This window comes from Bufo gargarizans, chromosome 4 (assembly GCF_014858855.1).
Source record: "Bufo gargarizans isolate SCDJY-AF-19 chromosome 4, ASM1485885v1, whole genome shotgun sequence".
In the NCBI taxonomy this organism is placed as follows: Eukaryota; Metazoa; Chordata; class Amphibia; order Anura; family Bufonidae; genus Bufo; species Bufo gargarizans.
This window is the reverse complement of record NC_058083.1, coordinates 122,680,796-122,707,881: the sequence shown is the minus strand read 5'-3', so window position 1 is coordinate 122,707,881 and position 27,086 is coordinate 122,680,796. Positions and strand designations below refer to the sequence as shown.

Genomic DNA, 27,086 nt, shown 5'->3' with positions numbered 1-27,086 from the left:
TGGGTGACAGGTATGGGTTTAGTGACAGAATTAGACTTGGAAATACACAGTAGCGGGTGTGTGTGAAGTTATTCTGAATGACCCTATGTGCACCTTCAATATTATATACCCTTTTAGGGATAGATTTCAAATAGCTCTGATATAGCAGAAACCACTAAATTATGAAATTGCTAAATTGGGAATTGTACTTCAACCCAGAACAAAAAATGTGCTTTGACGGACACTAAATATCTTGCCCAGCAACAACAGTACAGCGGTGGGTAACGAGAGATTTAGAGGGAATTAAATTTGAGGCCTAGTATTTAGGCGCTGGGTCACCGGTATGGATTTAGTGACAGAATTAGACTTGGAAATACACAGTAGCGGGTGTGTGTGAAGTTATTCTGAATGACCCTATGTGCACCTTCAATATTATATACCCTTTTTGGGATAGATTTCAAATAGCTCTGATATAGCAGGAACCACTAAATTATGAAATTGCTAAATTGGGAATTGTACTTCAACCCAGAACAAAAAATGTGCTTTGACGGGCACTAAATAACTTTCCCAGCTACAACAGGACAACGGTAACGAGAGATTTAGAGGGATTTAAATTTGAGGCCTAGTATTTAGGCGCTGGGTGACAGGTATGGGTTTAGTGACAGAATTAGACTTGGAAATACACAGTAGCGGGTGTGTGTGAAGTTATTCTGAATGACCCTATGTGCACCTTCAATATTATATACCCTTTTTGGGATAGATTTCAAATAGCTCTGATATAGCAGAAACCACTAAATTATGAAATTGCTAAATTGGGAATTGTACTTCAACCCAGAACAAAAAATGTGCTTTGACGGACACTAAATATCTTGCCCAGCAACAACAGTACACCGGTGGGTAACGAGAGATTTAGAGGGAATTAAATTTGAGGCCTAGTATTTAGGCGCTGGGTCACCGGTATGGATTTAGTGACAGAATTAGACTTGGAAATACACAGTAGCGGGTGTGTGTGAAGTTATTCTGAATGACCCTATGTGCACCTTCAATATTATATACCCTTTTTGGGATAGATTTCAAATAGCTCTGATATAGCAGGAACCACTAAATTATGAAATTGCTAAATTGGGAATTGTACTTCAACCCAGAACAAAAAATGTGCTTTGACGGGCACTAAATAACTTTCCCAGCTACAACAGGACAACGGTAACGAGAGATTTAGAGGGATTTAAATTTGAGGCCTAGTATTTAGGCGCTGGGTGACAGGTATGGGTTTAGTGACAGAATTAGACTTGGAAATACACAGTAGCGGGTGTGTGTGAAGTTATTCTGAATGACCCTATGTGCACCTTCAATATTATATACCCTTTTTGGGATAGATTTCAAATAGCTCTGATATAGCAGAAACCACTAAATTATGAAATTGCTAAATTGGGAATTGTACTTCAACCCAGAACAAAAAATGTGCTTTGACGGACACTAAATATCTTGCCCAGCAACAACAGTACAGCGGTGGGTAACGAGAGATTTAGAGGGAATTAAATTTGAGGCCTAGTATTTAGGCGCTGGGTCACCGGTATGGATTTAGTGACAGAATTAGACTTGGAAATACACAGTAGCGGGTGTGTGTGAAGTTACTCTGAATGACCCTATGTGCACCTTCAATATTATATACCCTTTTTGGGATAGATTTCAAAGAGCTCTGATATAGCAGGAACCACTAAATTATGAAATTGCTAAATTGGGAATTGTATTTCAACCCAGAACAAGAAATGTGCTTGAACGGACACTAAATAACTCGCCCAGCTACAGCACTAGGGACAGATTTAGCTGGATATAAATTTGAGGCCTAGTATTTAGGCGCTGGGTGACCGGTATGGATTTAGTGACAGAATTAGACTGGGATATGGCCAAAAAATGAACAGACTATTGCTGGTTAAATGCACTTGGTGTGACAGCTTCACCCTGATGTAGGCTTTAGCCAAAAAACAACCACACCATTGAGGGTTAAATGCACTTGGTGACAGGCGCAGCTTGCCCCTGATTTTGTATATGGCCAAAAAATGAACAGACTATTGCTGGTTAAATGCACTTGGTGTGACAGCTTCACCCTGATGTAGGCTTTAGCCAAAAAACAACCACACCATTGAGGGTTAAATGCACTTGGTGACAGGCGCAGCTTGCCCCTGATTTTGTATATGGCCAAAAAATGAACAGACTATTGCTGGTTAAATGCACTTGGTGTGACAGCTTCACCCTGATGTAGGCTTTAGCCAAAAAACAACCACACCATTGAGGGTTAAATGCACTTGGTGACAGGCGCAGCTTGCCCCTGATTTTGTATATGGCCAAAAAATGAACAGACTATTGCTGGTTAAATGCACTTGGTGTCACAGCTTCACCCTGATGTAGGCTTTAGCCAAAAAACAACCACACCATTGAGGGTTAAATGCACTTGGTCGCAGCTTGTGCTGGCGCACCACAAGACACAAAATGGCCGCCGATCACCCCAGAAAAATGAGACTGACAAACGGTCTGTGCAGCCTAAAAACAGTGAGCAATTGAGGATCAGCAGCTCAATGATCCACAGCTGCAGATCGATCAGTTAATCAAGTCCTTTGGAGGAGTTAATCTGCCTAATCTCGCCCTACTGTCGCAGCCGCAACCTCTCCCTACGCTAATCAGAGCAGAGTGACGGGCGGCGCTATGTGACTCCAGCTTAAATAGAGGCTGGGTCACATGGTGCTCTGGCCAATCACAGCCATGCCAATAGTAGGCATGGCTGTGATGGCCTCTTGGGGCAAGTAGTATGACGCTTGTTGATTGGCTGCTTTGCAGCCTTTCAAAAAGCGCCAAGAAAGCGTCACAAAAGCGCGAAGAAAGCGACGAACACCGAACCCGAACCCGGACTTTTACGAAAATGTCCGGGTTCGGGTCCGTGTCACGGACACCCCAAAATTCGGTACGAACCCGAACTATACAGTTCGAGTTCGCTCATCCCTAGTCAGGAGTAATTCTTGACCATTCCTCTTTACAGAACTGTTTCAGCTCAGCCATATTCTTGGGATGTCTGGTGTGAATCGATTTCTTGAGGTCATGCCACAGCATCTCATTTGGGTTGAAGTCAGGACTCTGACTGGGCCACTCCAGAAGGTGTATTTTCTTCTGTTTCAGCCATTCTGTTGTTGATTTACTTCTTTGCTTTGGGTCGTTGTCCTGTTGCAACATCCATCTTCTGTTGGGCTTCAGCTGGTGGACAGATGGCTTTAAGTTCTCCTGCAAAATGTCTTGATAAACTTGGAATTTCATTTTTCCTTAGATTATAGCAATCCGTCCAGGCCCTGACACAGCAAAGCAGCCCCAAACAATGATGCCCCCACCACCATACTTCACACTTGGGATGAGGTTTTGATGTTGGTGTGCTGTGCCTCTTTTTCTCCACACATAGTGTTGTGTGTTTCTTCCAAACAACTCAACTTTGGTTTCATCTGTCCACAGAATACTTTGCCAGTATAGCTGTAGAACATCCAGGTGCTCTTGTGCAAACTGTAAACGTGCAGCAATGGGTTTTTTTGGACAGCAGTGGCTTCCTCTGTGGTATCCGGCCATGAAATCCATTCTTGTTTAGTGTAATCGTAAATTTTAGTGTAATCGTAAATTCGCTAACAGGGATTTTAGCATATGCCAGAGACTTTTGTAAGTCTTTATCTGACACTCTAGGATTCTTCTTCACTTCATTAAGCAGTCTGCGCTGTGCTCTTGCAGTCATCTTTACAGGATGGCCACTTCTAGGAAGAGTAGCAGCAGTGCTAAACCATTTATAGACAATTTGTCTTACCGTGAACTGATGAACAGCAAGGCTTTTGGAGATACTTTTATAACCCTTTCCAACTTTATGCAAGTCAACAATTCTTAATCATAGGTCTTCTGAGAGCACTTTTGTGCGAGGCATCAGTCACATCAGGCAATGCTTCTTGTGAAAAGCAAACCCAGAACTGGTGTGTGTTTTTTATAGGGCAGGGCAGCTGTAACCAACACCTCCAATCTCATCTCATTGATTGAACTCCAGTTCGCTAACACCTCACTCCAATTAGCTCTTAGAGATGTCATTAGTCTAGGGGTTCACGTACTTTTTCCACCTGCACTGTGAATATTTACATGGTGTGTTTAATAAAAATATTGTAACATTTAATTGCTTGTGTGTTATTAGTTTAAGCAGACTGTGATTGTTTATTGTTGTGACTTAGATGAAGATCAGATGACATTTTATAACCAATTTGTTCAGAAATGCATATCATTCCAAAAGTACAGTAAGTACACCCCTCGCATTTTTGAAAATATTTTATTATATCTTTTCATGGGACAACACTGAAAGATACCTTAATACAATGTAAAGTAGTCAGTGTAAATTTGGTGTGCCCTCAAAATTACTAAACACATAGCCATTAATGTCCAAACTGCTGCCAACAAAAGTGAATACACCCCTAAGTGAAAATGGCCAAATTGTGCCCAAAGTGTGTATATTTTGTGTGGCCACCATTATCTTCCAGCGCTGCCTTAACTCTCTTGGGCATGGAGTTCACTAGAGCTTCACAAGTTGCCACTGGAATCCTCTTCCACTCCTCCACGACGACACCACAGAGATGGTGGATGTTAGAGACCTTGCGCTCCTCCACCTTCTATTTGAGGATGCCCGACAGATGATGAATATAGTTTAGGTCTGTTGACATGCTTGGCCAGCACCTTTACCCTTGGTTTCTTTAGCAAGGCAGTGGACGTCTTGGAGTTCTGTTTGGGGTCTTTATCATGTTGGAATACTGTCCTGCGGCCCAGTTTCCGAATGATGGGGATCATGCTCTGCTTCTGTATGTCACAGTACATGTTGGGATTAATGGCTGTGTGTTAGCTATTTTGAGGGCACACAAAATTTGCACTGTTATACAAGCTGTACACTGACTACTTTACATTGTATCAAAGTGTCATATCTTCAGTGTTATATTATGAAAAGATATAATAAAAATGTGAGGGGTGCACTCATTTTTGTGAGACACTGTATATATAACATTTTAGTTCTCCCTTACTGCAGTTTCCTGTTCTGAAGAAATGCTGATGTATTTTTTAGACTTTTGCATTATCTCTGCTTTTGTGGATTGTCTGCTTAGTCAGCCTTGAATGTTGGCATTTGCGAATATCTACAGCAATTCAGAACAATAGCCCAGTGCCATAAAACATGCAGGATCTATTGTACATGAGGTAAGCCATGTCTGGCATTGTGCTGCTATAGATGATGAGCTATAAAAATGTAACATCAAACACACTTTTTACATCTGCTCTAATTTGCTTTATGCTTGAGATACCTTGTATTATATGTTGGCTTCTTCAATTTTTGAACAGTTTTTTGCATCATAAATTGAGAAATAAAACAATTGTCTTACAGACCAGAAAGCCTGTATTGGGTACACACTGTCACAGTACAGAACTTGGAGTCATGGAGTCATGTGGACTGTCATAGTTAAAACATGATTACTTTCAGACACCATGTTTGACCAGTTTATATGCTGAACCATTTACATAGAAGGTTAAAATGGTTATCTGGTGGGATGATTTTTTTTTTTTTAAAGGGGTCAAGAAAAATAGAATTGATATCAGTGACCCCATTGGTTCCTTTCCAAAGCTTACCTGGTCCCTGCTGGTCTCCTCTTCCTAGTCCCTTCTTGACACACAGAATATGCCTGCTCTGCCAGTCACTGGCTGATGTAAGTCAACAATGTGGCCAGTGATTGGATGAGTGGGCCCTTCCTGCTCCTCAAGATGGGACCAGCTTGGATCAGGTAAGTGTTGGAAAGGCAGTGGTCAAGTTTGCTGAGGTGATCAATACCTATTTTTTTTTATATATTTTAACCCATTCCATCCATTTTCTATAATGTTTCTCCCACTAGAAACTAATTTTAAGCCAGTAGGGATGCTTCTGGCATCAAGCTTGTTGACTGTTTTCAGTGATAACCAGCATAATAGTGAATGTGCAGAAAGCTTCTGAGGAGCCAGTGCAGAGGATGGGAGTGATAGTGACCCTAATGGGATGGGACAAAAGCAACCTGTGACAAACGAGACTATGTAGTGCCACTCATCTTGTTTAATCATTAATTTCTGATATCAGAAATTAATGGAAATATTATTTACAGACATTTCAATAGTTGAGGTATACTGAATGAATATCTAGGTGTTTGAAAGCTGCATTGCTGCATCATTCTAAGGAATAAAGCACCTTCATTCAAAATCACATTTTACAAATTAACGCTGTTCCATGTTAATTGTCCTTTAAGGAGCAGAAATGAAATATTTGTGGCTGTAATTTAACGGGTTTCAGATATTACGATCTGGAAAATAGGTGATCGGTACCACGTCCAACACACAACATCGCCACCAATCAGATGTTTTGGTCTTCTGCAGCACTGGAATCTGTACTGTGTACCGAACAGAAGCAGAAGTCTCCATACACTGTGTAGTAGCCGTGCCAAGGTCCTGTAGCTCAACTCACATTTCAGAGAATGGAAGCTGAGCTACGGTATGCCAGAACCAGAGACCACACAGTGTACATTGTGCAGATTCCAGCACCATGGCAGACGAATACATCTGATCGGTGGGGGTTCCATGTGTTAGACCCCACTGATCTGATACTGATAACCTATTCTCCAGATAGATCATAATATCTGAAACCTGGAGAACCCTGTTAATACATTTCCAGTACCTACTGAGGTCTGGGATAAATGGTAAACCTGAAATCACTATTTTGTTACGTCATTGGAGTTATTTTTCACCTTTAAGATAAAGCTTCCTGCAGTTTGTGCCTCGCTTGATAGCTACATTTATATATTACTGCTTCTCAGAAAAAGACAGGGAAAATTACTCATCACATACAATTAAAATTATGAAATTGGGTCTTACAGCAAGTTGCCACTTAAGGGAAAGACAAATTACAGTAATTTGTTATGTGTGTTGGGCACCAAGCTAACTGCATATCTAACAAGCAGGTTATGAGATCGATGATCACAGATATGCAGTATAATGACATACGTTACTAAGAGCTTTACCCGCTCTACGCATCTAGCTTGTGGAAAATGAGCGTTCTTGCACATCTGATTCATTAGGTCTTTGAGCACCTTTTATATTGTTTGCTTAAACATCTAAAGTATATGAAAGTTACTTGTCAAATTATTTGCCTAGGGAAGTAACACCGGAGAATATAAACATCAGGCTTATAAGATTTACTGTACCTTCAGAACAATTTGAGTATTGTACTTGTACTACTTCTAACAGTATGTGGTTGTGACCTACAGTATATAAAGGATAATATTGACAGTATACTGAGTACATTAGGCACTTGAACCTGAGCTAAGCTTTCCTTTACGTAGAGTATACAAGCTGTTTTCTGCCTTAGCCCATTATCTGAATATACTAATACAGAGGGTCCTGTTATTGCCCGCTTGAAACCCAGCAACTGGGGCACATGACTTGCCAGATCCACCTGCCCCCAAGATGCATCTCTCTAGTTTTATAATCTATTATAACTATATAATAAAAGAAAAAAGTCACAAAGAAACCACAATTTAGTGTATGTTGTAGTCATAACATAAATAATACATGATTGCTAGGTTCCATCATTCTTGCATTTGAAAATTGTAATACTTTTTCTAATGGTGTGCCTTTATCTAGTCACATACTTTAAGCTACTATGACTTTTGAAGGAGTGCAGCTGGGGCAGGGGAAGGCTTGGTGGGCATGTTCCCTGGGTGTTGCATGCCAGAAGAAGTGCCACAAAGCCTTGGCCAGGTTATTTAGATATAGGACCAGGACAGCCAACTGAATATTTTGCTCAAGGTGAAGCAGGGTTAAAATATGTCTCTGATTGGAGTTGTAAACTCTTTTTAGTCTCTCCAGCCCAGACCACTATGAAGCCTACTTCCAGCCACAACTCAGTAAAGCCCTAAATACAATAGTGACAGAGGGGAAGTTACCCAAGCAGTATTAGTGTCATGCAGAGTACATCTGTTTGTGCTCCTCATATTAATAGAGGTTCCTTTATGATACACACACAGATAGTGCTCCTTTTTTGGTCCCAGCCACTCATAATGCACCTTTTTGCACCCTACAGAAAAATAACTTTCTTAGCACCCCAGGCAGCAATAAGTATCTGTTTTTGCTCTATTTTGTTCCCACAGAGTAATGATGCCCCCACTCAGGCTGAAAGCTGCCACAATAATTAAAATGTTAATAAAATAAACAAAGAAAATAAAAATAATTATTTTTCCATCTGCATTAGGACACTGAGAGCACAGAAAATCAGTAGCCTGACATCAGCAGCTCAAGCACAGTTAGCGCCGTGACATAACTGCATCTTGTCCCCTCTGCCAAGTGGCCATTTTGGTTTCTTTCAGCAGACTGGCACACATGATGCAGTGCTGTCACTTTATCACGCCACCCACCTTGGACCTAGATGCCTGTAGCCTACTACAGAGAATGGTGTGGCAAGGAGCTGAAGGTTGAGGACAGGGATACAGTTGAACGTAGTACCCCTCTTGGGAGGTATGCTGCTAGGGAACTGTTTGCCCTGTGGTTCCCTGTGGACCGCTTAGAGATACATTATAGTGATGAAATTATTCAGCTAGAATTTTTCTTATTTAGGAGGGCGTCTGATGTTCTGTGCCTATAGGTTTCTCACCTTCACCCTCTTCTAATCTTCTACTTCATAGTGATCTGAGGTCTGAAATATCTGCATCATAAACATTCTATATTGAATGTCCCACCAGTCATAGCAGACTGCCCACTAAGGATTTATTAGCAGCTATCAGGGTATTGAACAGTGCAACTGTGTACTTGTCGATAACGATTATTTATAAGGAAGTCTGCAAAACTTGGGAACAGTCTATTATATGTAGCTAGGTACAGTAGAAGAACTTACGTGATTCTGTTGTTGTACGTAAACAGATAAGGATGATGCATTCAAGAGAATGGCAATAAGAACAAGTCATTGTATTATTTCTACTTAATTCCAGTTGATCTGCCACTTACACTCTGGGAAATAATGCATTTATAAACTGTACGGCCACATCAAGTGCAGAAATCCATAGAATACTTGCTGTATTACTGGTGCATTACGTTCAACAGTAATACACAAGAGGAAATAATAGCATCCTCTATGCAGTTTATGGCAATAGTATTGTTTTTGAGGATTTTCAAAGGAGTCTTTTATGCAGTAGATAACAGAAGTGAGTTAAGGCAGAAAGATAGACAGCATGGCAGGTCACCAACCTTTATAGGAACAGGCTTTGATGTGACAGCAAGGGGAAGAAAATGCAATCTATCTTTCAGCTTTCAATATCTCAGCCTAATGTATCACACCAGACAGCGTCAGCGTTCAAAAAGACAAATAATCTCTGGACATGATAGAAATGCAAATCTATTTTCAGTGATAAAATATAGTGACAAGAAGATCGTCTACTTTCCCTTTTATTTTGCCAAAAGAAAACAATGCTTCATTATCTATTCATATTGTAATGTAACAGTTTCTGGTTTTATATCTCTCTGTCTATTATCTATCTATCTATCTATCTATCTATCTATCTACAGTCGTGGCCAAAAGTTTTGAGAATGACACAAATATTAGTTTTCACAAAGTACTACTTTTAGATCTTTGTTTCAGTTGTTTCTGTGATGTAGTGAAATATAATTACACGCACTTCATAAGTTTCAAAGACTTTATCGACAATTACATGACATTTATGCAAAGAGTCAGTATTTGCAATGTAGGCCCTTCTTTTTCAGGACCTCTGCAATTCGACTGGGCATGCTCTCAATCAACTTCCTGACTGATAGCAACCCATTCTTTCATAATCACTTCTTGGAGTTTGTCAGAATTAGTGGGTTTTTGTTTGTCCACCTGCCTCTTGAGGATTGACCACAAGTTCTCAATGGGATTAAGATCTGGGGAGTTTCCAGGCCATGGACCCAAAATGTCAACGTTTTGGTCCCCGAACCACTTAGTTATCACTTTTGCCTTATGGCACGGTGCTTCATCGTGCTGGAAAATGCATTGTTCTTCGCCAAACTGTTGGATTGTTGGAAGAAGTTTCTGTTGGAGGGTGTTTTGGTACCATTCTTTATTCATGGCTGTGTTTTTGGGCAAAATTGTGAGTGAGCCCACTCCCTTGAATGAGAAGCAACCCCACACATGAATGGTCTCAGGATGCTTTACTGTTGGCAGGACACAGGACTGATGGTAGAGCTCACCTTTTCTTCTCCGGACAAGCCTTTTTCCTGATGCCCCAAACAATCTGAAAAAGGCTTCATCAGAGAATATGACTTTGCCCCAATCCTTAGCAGTCCATTCACCATATTTTCTGCAGAAGATCAATCTGTCCCTGATGTTTTTTTTGGAGAGAAGTGGCTTCTTTGCTGCCCTTCTTGACACCAGGCCATCTTCCAAAAGTCTTCGCCTCACTGTGCGTGCAGATGCGCTCACACCTGCCTGCTGCCATTCCTGAGCAAGCTCTGCACTGGTGGCACTCCGATCCCGCAGCCGAATCCTCTTTAGGAGACGATCCTGACGCTTGCTGGACTTTCTTGGACGCCCTGAAGCCTTCTTAACAAGAATTGAATTTTTATGCAACGCAATGATGGCTGCACGCGTTTCTTTGCAGGTCACCATGGTTAAAAATGGAAGAACAATGATTTCAAGAATCACCCTCCTTTTAACAGGTCAAGTCTGCCATTTTAACCCAATCAGCCTGACATAGTGATCTCCAGCCTTGTGCTCATCAACATTCTCACCTGAGTTAACAAGACGATTACTGAAATGATCTCAGCAGGTCCTTTAATGACAGCAATGAAATGCAGTGGAAAGGTTTTTTTGGGATTAAGTTAATTTTCATGGCAAAGAAGGACTATGCAATTCATCTGATCACTCTTCATAACATTCTAGAGTATATGCAAATTGCTATTATAAAAACGTAAGCAGCAACTTTTCCAATTTCCAATATTTATGTAATTCTCAAAACTTTTGGCCACGACTGTAGTTATCTATCTGATTATATTGATCTATCTATCTAATACAACAAACAAAGAATGGCAGCAACACAGTCAGTGGTGAAAATAGGTGCAATCCCTCGTGGACTTCAGGCAAAAATCCATAGACAATATCCAAAAGCAAATGATGAGGCAGCACTCCGGTATCTGTGAAGGGTGTTAGACTTGTTTATTTCCCCAGTTGCTGCGACTAGGAAATTAAATGGGTCTAACACCCTTGACAGATACCGGAGTGCTACCTCATAATTTGCTTTTGGATATCTATCTATCTATTATCTATTTACTGTCTTTCTATATTTTTGTCTATCTAGCTGGTATATATTTATCTATCTATCTATCTATCTATCTATCTATCTATCTATCTATCTATCTATCTAAGAAACATGAATAGCGTGCAATCCCTCCATGACTGCAGGCAATAGGTCCAATGCATAGTCCAAAAAAACTGCAAAATTGATGCAGCACCACAGCCCGTTTTATTTCAGCACAATCTAATATTTCCAAAGCTTGGGCATAATTATCTTGTTAGTGAAATTGCCTAAATACTAGGATCTACTAGAACACTTGCTACATTGCCTCTATTACCAACGGCACATATGGCATTACATATTATACTGTATGACCTTTTGGTATCTGCTTTGTGATTTGAACACTGAAATACATTGTTTTTTTTGTTAACTGTCAAATGAAAAGTCCTCTCTATCAGAACTAGCATACACAAGTATTCTAAATAAAAATGCCTATAGTTGTATAGCTGACATCAAGCATATTTATGTCACATACACTAACACAAAGCTATTGTTTGGAGATGGATATATCACGTAGAAGATGGTCATTGCTCCTTTCAGCATTTGACATTTTTACTTTGGTTTGATGAAAAACTGGAGCAGGTGCAAATAAATGTCCAATAAGTGAAGACGAAGTAAATCTAGGTGAAGGACGGCAATGTCTTTGCTTTAGTGTTGTTTTCAAGGAACTAAAGAAACTTTTTTAGAGATGTTTAAGCATTAAAAGATTGACCTCATATTTTCTATTGACTTAAGTGACTTTGCCAGAAATTAAAGCAACTCACTTGGGCAATGTCATGAACGGCGTTTAAAGAGGGACTATATTTCAAGTGGATTGTGAATGACAGACTAAACTTGTTGGTGACACACAGGTCACATATCCCTTGATTGCTATCAGGGCTCTCTTGTAGCTGCTCTGACACTCTGTATTCCACCACATATAAAAATATAAAATAATAGCTGTTGGTCTGTGCCGGTAAAATGAATAAGTTGACCACATAGAGTTTGATGCCAGTACTCTCATTTGATAGGAACACTTTGGATAAAATATAATCTATGTTCCTAAAGCTTTGTATTTTTTAAAGCCAACATTAACTAACAGAACATAACTAACGTATTTTTTTTGCTAAGGAATCCTGCAGGGTAATACATGACTTTAGTTATACAGTACTGTGCAAAAGTTTTAGCTAGCTCTAAAAAATTGCTGAAAAGTAAGATTGCCTTTAAACATAGAAGTCGTAATAGTTTATTTTTTTTAGCAATTAACAAAATGCAAAGATAAATTTAATTCTGAAAGTGGTCTGAAAGAAGTCCTTTACAGGAAAGTTAATAGACAGAAGCTGAGAGTGGGGCCCCTCACCTACCGGGCCCTGTGCAACTATAAATGTTTCACTTATGGTATGTCCACTCTGGTTAACTTTGTTACATTTTTATATTTCATTAATTCTGACCTTCCTTTGCTAAATTATTAGATTTTTCTTTACATGGAAGTAAACAAATACACAGTAATTCCAAAGGAAAGAGTGGATGACATCCAGCACCCTCTGTGAACTTTTGCAAGTAAATCTCATACATAGACATATACATTTGACAATGTGAAAGTAAGGTTTCAAAGTTCATAAAGGTGATGGAACGTCTTGCAATCACTATGTCTCAGTTTCAAGCTAATATTTTCTTTCAGCCATCCAGGGAAACAGAATACAGATTATGTTGGTATTTGGGTCATGATCTCCACAAAAAAAATGTCTGTAACAGAACAAGTTTCCTTTCTGCTAAATGAATAGATGAAATACCGTAACTTTATTTGTATACCGTAACAAATTAGACTTGTATAAGAAGCTGGCCAGTATAAGGATTTTTATTGCAGTCCTGGGGGAAAGTTTTTTTTTTTTAATCTTGTCTAGGTTTTGAAAGGCTAATTGAGTTGGAAAGCTTAACTGTTGGAGATTAATAAATGCATTAGTTGTTTGAGAGGGCCATTTACTTGGGTAGGTTATAATGATTCCTAAGTTATATTGTAAGTTACTTCTCCCACTTTGTGTGCACTTTTTGAAAGCAAGCATTCACTTAAATTATTTTTTACAAGAGAAAGATAGCATTTGACCATACTTTAAAGACTGGGGGAATGCAATGCATTTATTTGCTCTTTCATATGTAGCACTACCAAATTCTTTAGCACTTTACAACAATTTTCATCATTCACATACGCTCCTATTCTCACTGGGGTTCAAACCACAATTTTTCCACTCTTATACACATACCTATATAGCCCATGGATGAGAGTGGCATAGTTTATGGAAGCATGCACAGGGAAAACATTCAAACCTCCTATTGTCTCCAGTGATATTTGAAGCTAGGATTGCCGTTCTGTATAGAGCTGTATAGTCCTAACTCGACCCACTGAATATACAAATTACATTTCTGTGCAGCAGTAGGAGCAAATAGGTCCAATATGTTGCCAAACAGTAAATCTGTTACATTGTAATAATAATCTTAATAGGATACCAATTCATTAAACTCTAAAGGTACCCATACATCTTCAATAAATGTCATTCAAATGAGCATTCAGCCTACACTGTCAGCTTGGCCAGTCTTCTTAATGGAAAGGAAGATACTGCAGGACAACCCTGGCAAGGACTTATCGTCTGGGAAAAAAAAAGCAAAAGGAAAAACAAAAGGAAACCATTTAATTTACCAAAACATTTTCTCCAATATAATCTTTAGGGGTGGTAAGGAGCTCCCCACACACATGCATTTTTTGTCGGTTCCCACCAAAAATGGCTGGTTTAGCTGACAATGATCTAATGCGTTTGTTGATTTTTAGGGACTGCCAAAGATAGCTGAGTACAGTATTGCCTCTCCATTCAAATGAGGAAACATGGGACCACATTTTCATGATAGGCAGGGGTCCCAGTGGTCAGGTCACCAACCAATCAGACACTTATCTGCTAGCGGTGGATAGGGAATACATGTTTTTTGTGGAAAAAATCCCTTTTACAAAATAATATATAACAAAGAATGTGAAGTAAAAAATACATCTCAAATATACAGTGACCCAGTCACATACACGTTAATCATATTTGAAATGTCCCCCTTTAGAGAAACAGCACGGAATGTGTAATGAAATCTGAATGATGCCAGGTATAACATTTTCTTAACCAAAAATTTTGCTGGCAGCCTATACCAAGTCAAGCTTATTCCAACCATCTAAGCCCATCTATATATTAAATTTATTTGAAAGGTCACTTGTGATACTACTTTTTAAAAGTATGGACCTTTGGACTGAATGTTTTTATAGTCCATATGGTTCCTGAATGCAAATGTAAGCTCCTCTCTCTAAACAGCCTTTGTGAATAAGGCTTCTTCAAAGTAGCCACCTTTTGCTTTGATTGCACACTCTTGAGTGAAGGCAAAAGGGCCAACAAGTGCTAAGCATCTCTGGGAACTCCTTCAAGACTGTTGGGAGACCATTTCAGGTGACTACCTCGTGAAGCTCATCAAGAGAATGCCAAGAGTGTGCAAAGCAGTAATCAAAGCAAAAGGTGGCTACTTTGAAGAACTTAGAATATGACATATTTTCTGTTGTTTCACACTTTTTTTGTTATGTATATAATTCCACATGTGTTAATTCATAGTTTTGATGCCTTCAGTGTGAATCTACAATTTTCATAGTCATGAAAATAAAGAAAACTCTTTGAATGAGAAGGTGTGTCCAAATTTTTGGTCTGTACTGTATATAGAATATATAGAATATCATTTAGAATATTCATATTTATGAATAGTGTTGATCGTGACTATTCTAATCACAAATTTATCGCAAATTTATAGCAAATTTATTGTGAATATCGGCACCTAGCAACTAATAAGAAAGTTGTCTACCCCTTAGTGTTGATGATACTAATCACAAATTTTTATTGCAAATATATTACATTGCTGATTTTCGCAATCAAGAAAATAATGACTGGAGATCACAAATTCTCTAAATTGCAAATTTACGGCGAATATTCAGCCAAAAATTTGCAAAATATTGCGGATTCGAATATTGTCTATGCCGCTCATCACTAATAACCAGCTGTTCTGCTCTTTCTGACATACATCAAAAGCACACCACTCCTGACTATGTTGACTCACTCTGTCTCCCCCGTATTTCAATGTTGTAGATAGCAACAGGGAGGGGAAGGAGGAGGATATACACAACATATCAGAGAGTTGAAGGGGCATCTGAATCTGGAGGGAGGGTGATCATGCAGACTGTACGCATGATGTGCACACAGACAGGAGAGTCATATATGCTGTGTGTCAGTGTACAGAGAGAGGAGAGAACCCATGTAGAATCATGGAAAGAAAGGAGGTAATTCACATACTAGTGACTTTAGAGAGTAGATCCCTTGGGCTGTAGAAGGAGAAATCAGAACAGGAATAAAGCTTTTCTGATAGATGAGAGCTAGTGAAGGTATCAGCACCTGGATTCACAGACCTAGGAGCAGGCGCCTCGGTGGATCTGAAAATGTAAAGAAGAAATGAAGATTGCACTATGAAATTTAGCACAACTTTTTAAACCTTTACTTTCTCTTTAAATTATGCCTATTCTCAGACCAAAAACACAGAAATATAGTGGCAAATCTGGGGGAGCTGCTCAACCCCTAACACTGTAGCGTGTTTTTCATTGGGGGAGCAGCCCCACCGCATGTGGACCGCAGCAAACGACTATCCCCAGCAAAAAATATTTTGCATACGGTGGAGGATGTCGGCGCGGTCCACATGCACCACAAAGGCATCCTACACAAAACGGAGCATTGTGCGGATGAAAATATAATCATAAATCACAGAAAAAATGCACCACACGGATATGCCACTGACTATACTGGCTAGTCATAAATGCAGATATTAAAAGCTGAGACTTTTGCCAATATATTCCTGTCAGGAAGATATCGGAGCCCCAAGCACCACGTCACGGTTCTCAGCATGGCAAGGGGTCCTACCACTACGCTACCTATGGTGTGAACAAGGTCTGAGGGTGATGTAATCCAGCTCACAGCCAGGCTTCCACACAACCGCCTAGCAGGACAACTAGTGCAATGTGAACAAAGCCAGACTGTAAGCCACACCCATATCAGACTATGTAATGGAGGCTACCAGGTGCAAGGAGTGTTTGAATGCCAGGTGAAGGCACATACACTACATATAAAACAAGACAAAAACACAGAAATATAGTGGCAAATCTGGGGGAGCTGCTCAACCCCTAACACTGTAGCGTGTTTTTCATTGGGGGAGCAGCCCCACCGCATGTGGACCGCAGCAAACGACTATCCCCAGCAAAAAATATTTTGCATACGGTGGAGGATGTCGGCGCGGTCCACATGCACCACAAAGGCATCCTACACAAAACGGAGCATTGTGCGGATGAAAATATAATCATAAATCACAGAAAAAATGCACCACACGGATATGCCACTGACTATACTGGCTAGTCATAAATGCAGATATTAAAAGCTGAGACTTTTGCCAATATATTCCTGTCAGGAAGATATCGGAGCCCCAAGCACCACGTCACGGTTCTCAGCATGGCAAGGGGTCCTACCACTACGCTACCTATGGTGTGAACAAGGTCTGAGGGTGATGTAATCCAGCTCACAGCCAAGCTTCCACACACCCGCCTAGCAGGACAACTAGTGCAATGTGAACAAAGCCAGACTGTAAGCCACACCCAGACCAACCTGGCTTTTTTTTTTTTTGAAAGATAAAGAAATTATGGTCTTCTTAAGCAATTCATTTTAATTCCTATAGATATGTTGTCCATTATTTTGCCGAGTAATTGAATTAAGGCAAAGTATTGTCCTTTGTAAGCCCAGTTTTGTGAGAACAGCTGAATGTAACTAGATTTGTAACAGATTTTTAACTGTTATATTCCATACTATATGTACTCAGCAAGTATAATTATAATCGCTGTAGTGACATTTGCATTATTTACTCCTAATCATGCCAAGTGCTAAGACACAGTAAACTGACTTCATATTACATAGCCCATGATAGACACTGACACATAAATAACACGACCCAGGAAAACCAATATAATAACATCCTAGATAAGAAAGTGCTTCTTCAGGAGAGTATAATATGACATTTTGTCAGCAAAAATTGTTGGGTACAGCTTCTCGTTTTATTGGTGAATAGATGTGTAAAACAGCAGACTTCAGAATGTATTCCTCTCTGTACTCCAGGTATTCTTTACTCTAATATTATAGGAAAAGGACTGAAATTGTGATTATTTAGTGTTTAGTTCAATGCTTTTTAAAGAAAGCTATCTAGCCATACATCACTAAACGCAACCAATGCTTTTAAATTAGACTGGTATACTGTAAATGCACCATTTTATGACAGAAATATATGGTAGTTTACCATGTGCTTCAACAGAGAATTTCTAGTGCCTGCAATTTACACCATGTCCAAAGAAAACTGCACTGATTGCATCAATAAAAAACTAACATCTGCATACTGTCGTATGTTTCCCCCCCTAAATAAGCTTTCTATAACCAGGTATAGTTTGTCCGGATTCACACACACTGTGTACCATTTTTGTTTTTAACATCACTTTTTAGGTAAATAAATAAATAAAAATATTGTAAAGTTTACTGTACATACACAGCATTTTTTTAATTTATTTTTTATTTTTCCCCAAAGACAGCACTCTCTAGGCATGGAGTTTGTACTTACAGTTTTGCATAAGGCTTCTCTATAGGATTTTAAAATGTAAAAAAAAAAAAAAAAAAAAAGTTTTAAATGCAACAAAAAATATGCCAATATAAACACTTGTTAAAAAATTATATGAAAAATTATTGAAATTTATGACATTTTTGAAGGAGTTTTCTGTGACAAGAAAAATTGGATCAAATGATTGGCTGCAGCGGTCATGTGGGGAGTAAGGCACATTCTCACTGCAGAAAAAAACGATGGAGCACCAGAGTACTGGGTAGCACAGTGGCTCAGTGGGGGCAGCACTTAGGCACAGGGATGACAGTATGGTGGCTCAGTGGTTAGCACTGGTGCCTTGCAACGATGGGGTCCTCGGTTTGAATCTGACCAAAAACAACATCTGCATGGAGTTTGTATAGTTGCCATGCATTTGTGTGGGTTTTCTCAGGGTAGTCCAGTTTCCTCCCACACTCCAAAGACATACTGATAGGGTATTTATCTTGTGAGCTCTACTGGGGACAGCAAGTGGTGCTAAGGTCTGTAAAGAGCTGCAGATTATGTCAGCCCTATGTAAGTGAGTATGATAACTAAAATAAAATTGATCAAGTGACTAATAGCCTGCTCTGACCTAAACTATATCCTGGAAGACCCACAGAAGGCCTTCTATGTGTTTCCATGGACTTGCTTCCGGGTCCGTGCCTCTGCACCGCAAAATATAGGACATGGCTTATCTTTTGCCTTATTTTTTCGGATTGTCTTCAATGAGTCTGCACTGCGATGGGGGGGGGGGGGGAGTAAGCGGCTGGTGCTTATATTTTGTGAACCAGCAGTTTGTACCAGTATTCCCCAACCGCGCTGGCTCTTGGCCTCTCGCATAAGGCCCCTCAGCTGTTGGTAGCTCTAGATGCTAATAGGCGCTGATGACACCAGGGATGTCATAACATTACTAGCACTTGGTCAAAATCATCTCACTGTCAGTTAACACTCATGTAAAAGTCATAACATTAGGTCATACCTTTAACATACATTATCCCTTTTAATACTCATGGTGGCTCAATGTTATCTGATGTATTTGCAACTGACCCTTAACATGAAATAGGTTGGGGATCTCTGTACTTCAGTATGTGTTTTGTATTTATGGTGGTATCTCCAGGACTTACAGAGATGTAATCATTTGAACCAATGCTTTCTGTCTCTGTGGGGATTTTCTCTTACAGTATTTCTGTATAATGAGCAGAGGAAATACCTGTAGGTATATAAAGAAATGACTTTCCCTGCAACCTGTCAGGAAGTGAATGTGATGAGGGAGACAGCAAAGCTTCTCTTTAACAGGATCTATCTTTGTAGCATGAGGAGATCTCACTCCCAGTCATTTAGTCATGCAGCTCACAAAATGAGCAAAACACGCGATTCCCTTGGCTACTGTTCACTTTCATTCTGCAAGACTCCCGCTCTCTCCTCTCTTTTATTCAACCAGTGTTTGGACATACAATCATTAAAGTGATAAGTTTTACAATTACACCTCATTAATTCTCCTTGAATCAAAAGTGGAGTGCTGCATGTGTTTGAATCACAGAGCTCATAGCTGAGTCTGAAGGCTCCTGCCCAGAATTTATGGCTTCAATCCAATTAAGGAACCCCAAGAGGCCTATAGATCAACAAGGAAATGTTCAAGCTTTGGTCCCTGAGAATGAAACAGAAAAATATCACATACTAACATATATCTCTTCAAAACACAGCCTGGCACATTTACTGCCAGACGGCAAAGGAATCTTTTATGAAGGACAACACTTAGATGCAGTAAGGGTTAGGTCTATTTTGCAGCTGTTTAATTCAAGTAGTTGTCCTAGATAGATTATAGATTTCCAGTATCCAATGGCTAAATGTAATTTGTACAGTGTTAGTTACAGATAAATTGTACCTGATCTTCAAAAACATTTCTGTAATGCCCCCTCAACTCTGTCAGATCTCTGGGTGCTTAGCTCTGTAGGCCCAACTCCAACCACAGGTTGCCCTCACTGCTTACAAATGAGAGATGTGCCTTGGCTCACCAGCACTCTGCTATATGTACAGTAGTAGAGGATTGACCAGTTCTATACCTCTTCCTATTTATGACCTACTAGGGCTGACCTCAGCCAAGCCATGTGTCCACTGCAACAAGTCTTAAAAGTAAAGTACAAAGTAATATACTGTGCCCTCAATAAAATACATGTTGGACTTCACATACCATCCTATGTCCAGCACAACTTGTTTAACATCACATATTGCAACGTAGATAACATGATAAAACATAACATCATGGTGGTCACCATCTATTTTACTGGCAGTTACAGTTTAAGGATACGGTTTGCTGGATGGGATGGTTAAGTGCTTTGACAAACCTTATAAGGGTAGGCCTTATATGGAAATCAGCTAATAGTGGATCCTGTAATATCTGTAAGTAATGTAGATGATACCTTTCCTGCCTGTGATGATAATAATAAGACTTCTGAGAAGGAATCCTACAGAACAGAAAGTGTTAGTTTATCATGAGGTTCAGTAGCCAGATTTCAGGATTATTTTTTTATATGGAATATGTAGATAATGAAATGAAACATTTAAAAAAAACTTAGGAAAACATATTTTTTATAAAAGATATATTTAACTTAAGGGGAATCTGTCACCTGGTTTGAGCATATTAAGGTGTTACTACTGCCATGTACAATAAAATACCATAGTCTTCATTTTTTGTTTCATTGCTTCATTAGCTATAAAATCCACTTTTTATGTTATGCAAATGAGTGCTGGAAGAGGCGTGCTAGGGCTCTAAATGAAGGCGGGCTGGGCACTGTACGAGGGAGTTACTGGGCTCCAGATTAGGATAATAACGCCCCTCTGGGCACCTTGGACACTCATTTGCATAACATAAAAAGTGGATTTCATCACCCATGAAACAAAAAATGAAGACTGCAGCAAGAAATAAGGTATTTTATTGTACATGGCAGTAGTAACACCTTAATATGCTCAATGCTTAATAAAATAATGATTTCAACAATAGGCGACTTTCTGATTATAATTTTTTCTTTAACCCATTCAGGCCAAGCCAATTTTCACCTTTCTGCCCAGGCCTTCAGGACCAAGCCATTTTTCACCTTTTCACATTTTTAGCAAATATGGCATGTGTCATTTTAGGTGGTAATAGCTTTAAAACGCTTTTACTTATCCAGGCCATTCTGAGAATGCTTTCTCGTCACATATTGTACTTGTACTACTTGTACTACTAAAATTGACTTAAAATATTTCATTTTTAGTTATAAAAAAATAAAACATTTAACAAAAATTGGGAAAAATGAGCAAATTTCAATTTCTCTTTTTTAATAGATAGTACTAACTCCAAAAATAGTTATTACTTTACATTCCCCATATGTCTACTTCATGTTTGGATAATTCTGTGAAAGCATTGGAACATATGATAGTCATCATCAAGAAATAATGCATATTCTTAGGAGATATTGGACCCAGACCAAGATCTGAGACAAGCCCTGCCATCCTATCCCAGTGTCACGTACAGGAGGGGACAAAATTTAAGGGACCAATTAGTACATAGTTTCCTCCCTAAAATAGAAATGGATAACGGATTAAGTTTTAAATCAAAAGTGACAGGGTCATTCCCCTGTGGAATTTGCATGTTTTGTAAATATATACCAAAAATCAAAAAATTCAAGAACCCGGTGGATGGATATGAATATGTCATTAGGGACTATTTCAATTGCGGTAGCAGTGGAATAGTTTATGTGGCATCCTGCACTTGCCCAAAATTATATGTGGGCAAAACAATACAGGAATTGAGGAGAATAATCTCTGGTCATATTAGTGCCATAAACACAAAAAATATACATCACGATCGCGTTTGTATAATGCGTTGCTCAAGCTCCTATGAGAGTTAGGCTGGCACCTGACATCACCCGCGAGTCAACCCTCACACACAGCGGATTGGCTGTGTGTGAGAACAAGGGGGAGGGCATGTATATACCAGGGCTTACCGAGGCACGCTAATACCCCAGTACCCCTGACGAAGCCGCAACAGTAGCGAAACATGTTGGGTGGGGGAGTGTTAGGTGTGCGCTTTTAGCCAGACTTAGGGTATAGTTAGAAATCATCCAGAGTGTGATTATACTGAGCATTAGTTAGATCGCAGAATAGAGTGAGTATGAATGAGATCTTGACCAATCAGTGTGCATGAGGTGATTGTGGTGTTTAAATCCAGGGGTACGTCTGTGACATTGTCACTTTGTATGTGATAGGTTACAGAGATAGGAGTAATGGGTAGTGTTGAGCGAACTTGTGTTTTAAGTTTGGCGTCTAAAGTTCAGGTTCGGGTTATCGAAGTATCCCGTTATGGATTCTAAATTCCGTTATGGTCCGTGGTAGCGGAATCCATAACGGGATACTCCGATAACCCGAACCCGAGCTTTAGACGCCGAACTTAAAACACAAGTTCGCTCAACACTAGTAGTGAGCAGTGCGGACAGCACTGATACTCCCTACTCAACACTAGTGCGCTAACACTGAGAGCTCCACCAAATAGCACACATAAAGTGACACGGAGGAGCAGCAGCTCCATTAAATAGCACATATATAGTGACATGTGAAACTGCCCAATTACATTTAGTACGTGGCAAACAGTGGTAATTGAGAGGATACGCTGAGTAGCTGCAGAAGATATCAAACTCTATGGATTATATGTTTGTACACTACACAGTACAAAAACACTCCCAGCACAAAGATTGTGTGATATACAACAACATAATCACGCACTCTTGCGGCAAATATTATTGGAGCATTTCCCAAATAAAGCTCCGTAGTTCACACTGGTGTATCACAACTGAATAATCCCGAATAAAGCCTAAAAAGTTTTAATTTGCATTAGTATAGGATTGTGGTTTTAATTATAGAAATAAAGTATGTACTTTTATAATGTATAGGTAGGACCCCTACAGGGAATTTCCTGCCAATTAACCGGCATTGTGTTTTTTTCACTTTAGGTGGTAATAACTTTAAACCGCTTTTGCTTATCTAGGCTATTCTAAGAAAGTTTCCTCGTCACATATTGTACTTTATGACAGTGGTAAAATTGAGTAATTTTTTTTTTTTATTTATAAAAAAATACAAAATTTACAAAAAAAATTGAAAAATTAGCAAATTAGCAAATTTCAATTTCTGTACTTTTATAATAGATAGTAATAACTCCAAAAATAGTTATTACTTTACATTACCCATATGTCTACTTCATGTTTAGATAATTTTGTGAATGCCATTTCATTTTTTAGGGAAGTTAGAAGGCTTAGAAGTTTAGAATTTTAGAAGTTTAGAATTTCCAAAACCCACTTTTTGAGGACGAGTTCAGGTCTGAAGTCACTTTTTTACAGTGCTAACCTGAGGAGTTAAGTCATGTGATATTTTTATAGAGCAAGTCATTACAGATGTGGCAATACCTAATATGTATACTTTTTTTATTTATGTAATTTTTACATAATGATATCATTTTTGAAACAAAAAAAAATAGTCTCCATAGTCTGAGAGCCATAGTTTTTTTTTTTTTTTTGGTGTTCACCCAAGGGGTTAGTTCATAGTTCAATAGTGTAAGAGTCGAGTACTCATAATGCTGTCAGTGGAGCATGCACACTATATGCCTGCCACTAATTCGGCCATTTTACAACAGGTAACGAACGCTCAATCCAGGTGTGCATGCCCATATGGCATCATCACAGGCAGCGGCATCTTGGACATTGGCAAGTAGCCCAGAGTTAGTTTTAAACTAGAATAAAGGCATGCAGGTGGACTATTGTATGGGGAGGATACTCCTTGTCAAAGGGGTAAAACCTCAACCCCAATGGGCATAAATTATAAGCACGATCGGCACCACCATGTCAATCATGCTATACAAAGAACCCCATAGATTCCTCTTATTGCAGCCAGAAACAGGGATCTCCTGATAACACCATGGCAATAAGACAAGGTACACATTCACACAACCTGGAAAAAAAAACATATAACAAAACATAATAACAGATTGCATGGGGACACAATATTCTTCTGCTGGGTATGCATGTTCAACTTCCATATAATTCCAATTCATTCATCATGAATTCTGTGAATAAAAGAAAAACAATTAATTAATTATAAAAATGTGGCTTACTTGTGTTCATGATTAACCATCTACTTACTCAGAATACAGATAAAGACAATATTTGCAGCGATATCATAGGGCAAACCAATTGTTTATGTATACAGCCCAGGGTTATAGTCAATATTAAGACCATTAGGTTTAAGGCAATTCAAGGTATGAATCCAATAACGCTCCTTTTTCTTTAACAACAGTACACTATTACCTCCTGTCCTGGGTGGAGGGATGTGGTCAATGATCCAACATTTTAGCTACCTCTCAGAATGATTAAAATCAGAAAAATGTCTGGGAATAGGCAAATCTTGACGTATTTTCCTTATCGTGTAACGGTGGTTATTAAGGCGGGTCTTCAAATCGGTAGAAGTCTCGCCCACCTACAACAATTTGCATGGGCAAGTTAAGACATAAATAACAAAATTAGAGTTACACATAAGGTGAAAAGGTATAGGGTATCTATTAGCAGTTACAGGATGGATAAAGAAACTACCTTTACAGATAAATCTACAGTTGACACAACAAAGGCAGGGAAAGCTACCCAAGCTCTGCTGGGGCAGTGTGCTCTGTGTCAATCTAGATTTAGGGCCAATGTCCGCCCTTACTAATTGGTCCTGCAGATTCCTAGATCTGCGGTATGAAAAAGGGGGGGACTTAAATTCAGGGACTTGACCAAAACAACCTCCCAAAATGCCCCAATGTCGTTTGATAATATGGTTGATTTCATTGCTATATTCAGTGTACCTAGAAATAAAAGGGATCCTAGTATGGAACTGTTTTGATTGCTTCTATCAATAGTGTGTATTTTTTCAACTTGGGAGTTTAGTAACTTAGGGGGGATAACCCCTTTGTAAGAATTTGTTAACCATAATGTTTTACATATCATCAAATGCACCAGGATCGGAGACAATCCTTTTAGCTCTAAGAAATTGGGAAAAGGATAGATGTTTCACCATATTTCGTGGATGGCTACTGTCAAAACACAGAAGGGTATTCTTATCTGTAGGCTTAGTAAATAAATAAGTGTGCAGCTTCCCTTCATAGTATCTGACAGTAGTGTCCAAGAATAGGTATCTCAGTGTCAGAATGTACGAGAATGATTTTTAAATCCACTATTATGACATAACAATTTGTAAGATGCTAATTCAGACTTGACCGCAGATATGTAGGCATCAATGGCAGGTTCATTAATAACCGGTGTAAAATTACTCTTCAAGGACAGGTTGAGACTCCCCAAAGAAAATTCACTCAATTAGGGCTTCGCTATCTGCGACTTATTGTGAAACCAGGCCTTAAGTTTGATCTTATGAAAAAAGGCAGACAAATCAATATCTAAATCAAACCAATTCAAAGAAGTAGAAGGACAAAAAGGCAATCCCTTGGTAAAAACACTCACTTGTGCCACAGTAAGTATGTTAGACGACAGGTTAATTACAGTCACTTCCTTTTGGACGTCTGGGGTTTTAAGGCCTGAGCTCGATTCTTGCTGTTCTTGTAGCTTTGCAGGTTCTTCGATGTCTAGTGCGGCCTCGTCTTTCTGCTGTGAATTGGGGCTGTTCCCTAAAAAAGATTGTTCAGTTCCAGGTGTCTGTACATTTCCTCTGCTGCCTTTGTTGTGTCAGCTGTAGATTTATCTGTAAAGGTAGATTCTTTGTCCATCCTGTAACTGGCATTAGATGCCCTATACCTTTTCACCTTACGTGTAACTCTAATTTTGTTATTTATGTCTTAATTTGCCCATGCAAATTATTGCATATGGGCGAGACTTCTACCGATTTGAAGACCCGTCTCAATAACCACCGTTACACAATAAGGAAAAAAGTTCAAGATTTGCCTATTCCCAAACATTTTCTGATTTTAATCATTCTGAAAGGTAGCTAAAATATTGGATCATTGACCACATCCCTCCACCCAGGAGAGGAGTTAATAGAGTACTGTTAAAGAAAATAAGCTTTATTGGATTCATACCTTGAATTGCCTTAAACCTAATGGTCTTAATATTGACTATAACCCTGGGCTGTATACATAAAGAATTGGTTTGCCCTATGATATCGCTGCAAATATTGTCTTTATCTGTATTCTGAGTAAGTAGATGGTTAATCATGAACACAAGTAAGCCACATTTTTATAATGGATTAATTGGTTTTCTTTTATTCACAGAATTCATGATGAATGAGTTGGAATTATATGGAAGTTGAACATGCGTACCCAGCAGAAGAATATTGTGTCCCCATGCAATCTCTGTTATTATGTTTTGTTATATGTTTTTTTCCAGGTTGTGCCAATGTGTACCTTGTCTTATTGCCATGGTGTTATCAGGAGATCCCTGTTTCTGGCTGTGATAGGAAGAATCTATGGGGCTCTTTGTATTGCATGATTGACATGGTAGTGCTTATATTTTATGCCCATTGGGGTTGAGGTTTTACCCCTTTGACAAGGAGTATCCTCCCCATACAATAGTCCACCTGCATGCCCTTATTATAATTAATTAAAAAATAACTTGCTAATGTCCAAGATGGCTTTGCCTGTGATGATGTCATATGGGCATGTGCACCTGGATTGAACGTTTTTTACTATTTGTAAAATGGCCGAATTAGTGGCAGGCATGTAGTGTGCATGCTCCACTGACGGCATTAAGAGTACTGGACTCTTACACTCTTAACGCAACCTGGCGCTTGCACATTGTCATTCACAACACGCCTAGTTCGGCTTTCGATTGCATGTGGGGCGCAATACACCTGATGGGTATGATTATGTTTTATTCCTGCGTTCCACCCCCTGTCATCCTATCACATTTATCACTATGGATTGCACTTGCGCTTAATTACTACCACTTATGTACTTTATTAGTTATTGCAGAAATATTGATTTTTGCATTTTATTTCAAA

The 27,086-nt window shown here is 39.1% G+C and overlaps 1 protein-coding gene across 1 annotated transcript in view; it reads left to right on the top strand.

The window, feature by feature from the left end:
• The window catches only part of CLSTN2 (calsyntenin 2), a 1,274,585-nt gene that overhangs the window by 186,313 nt on the left and 1,061,186 nt on the right, over window positions 1-27,086 (top strand). The window lies entirely within an intron of this gene.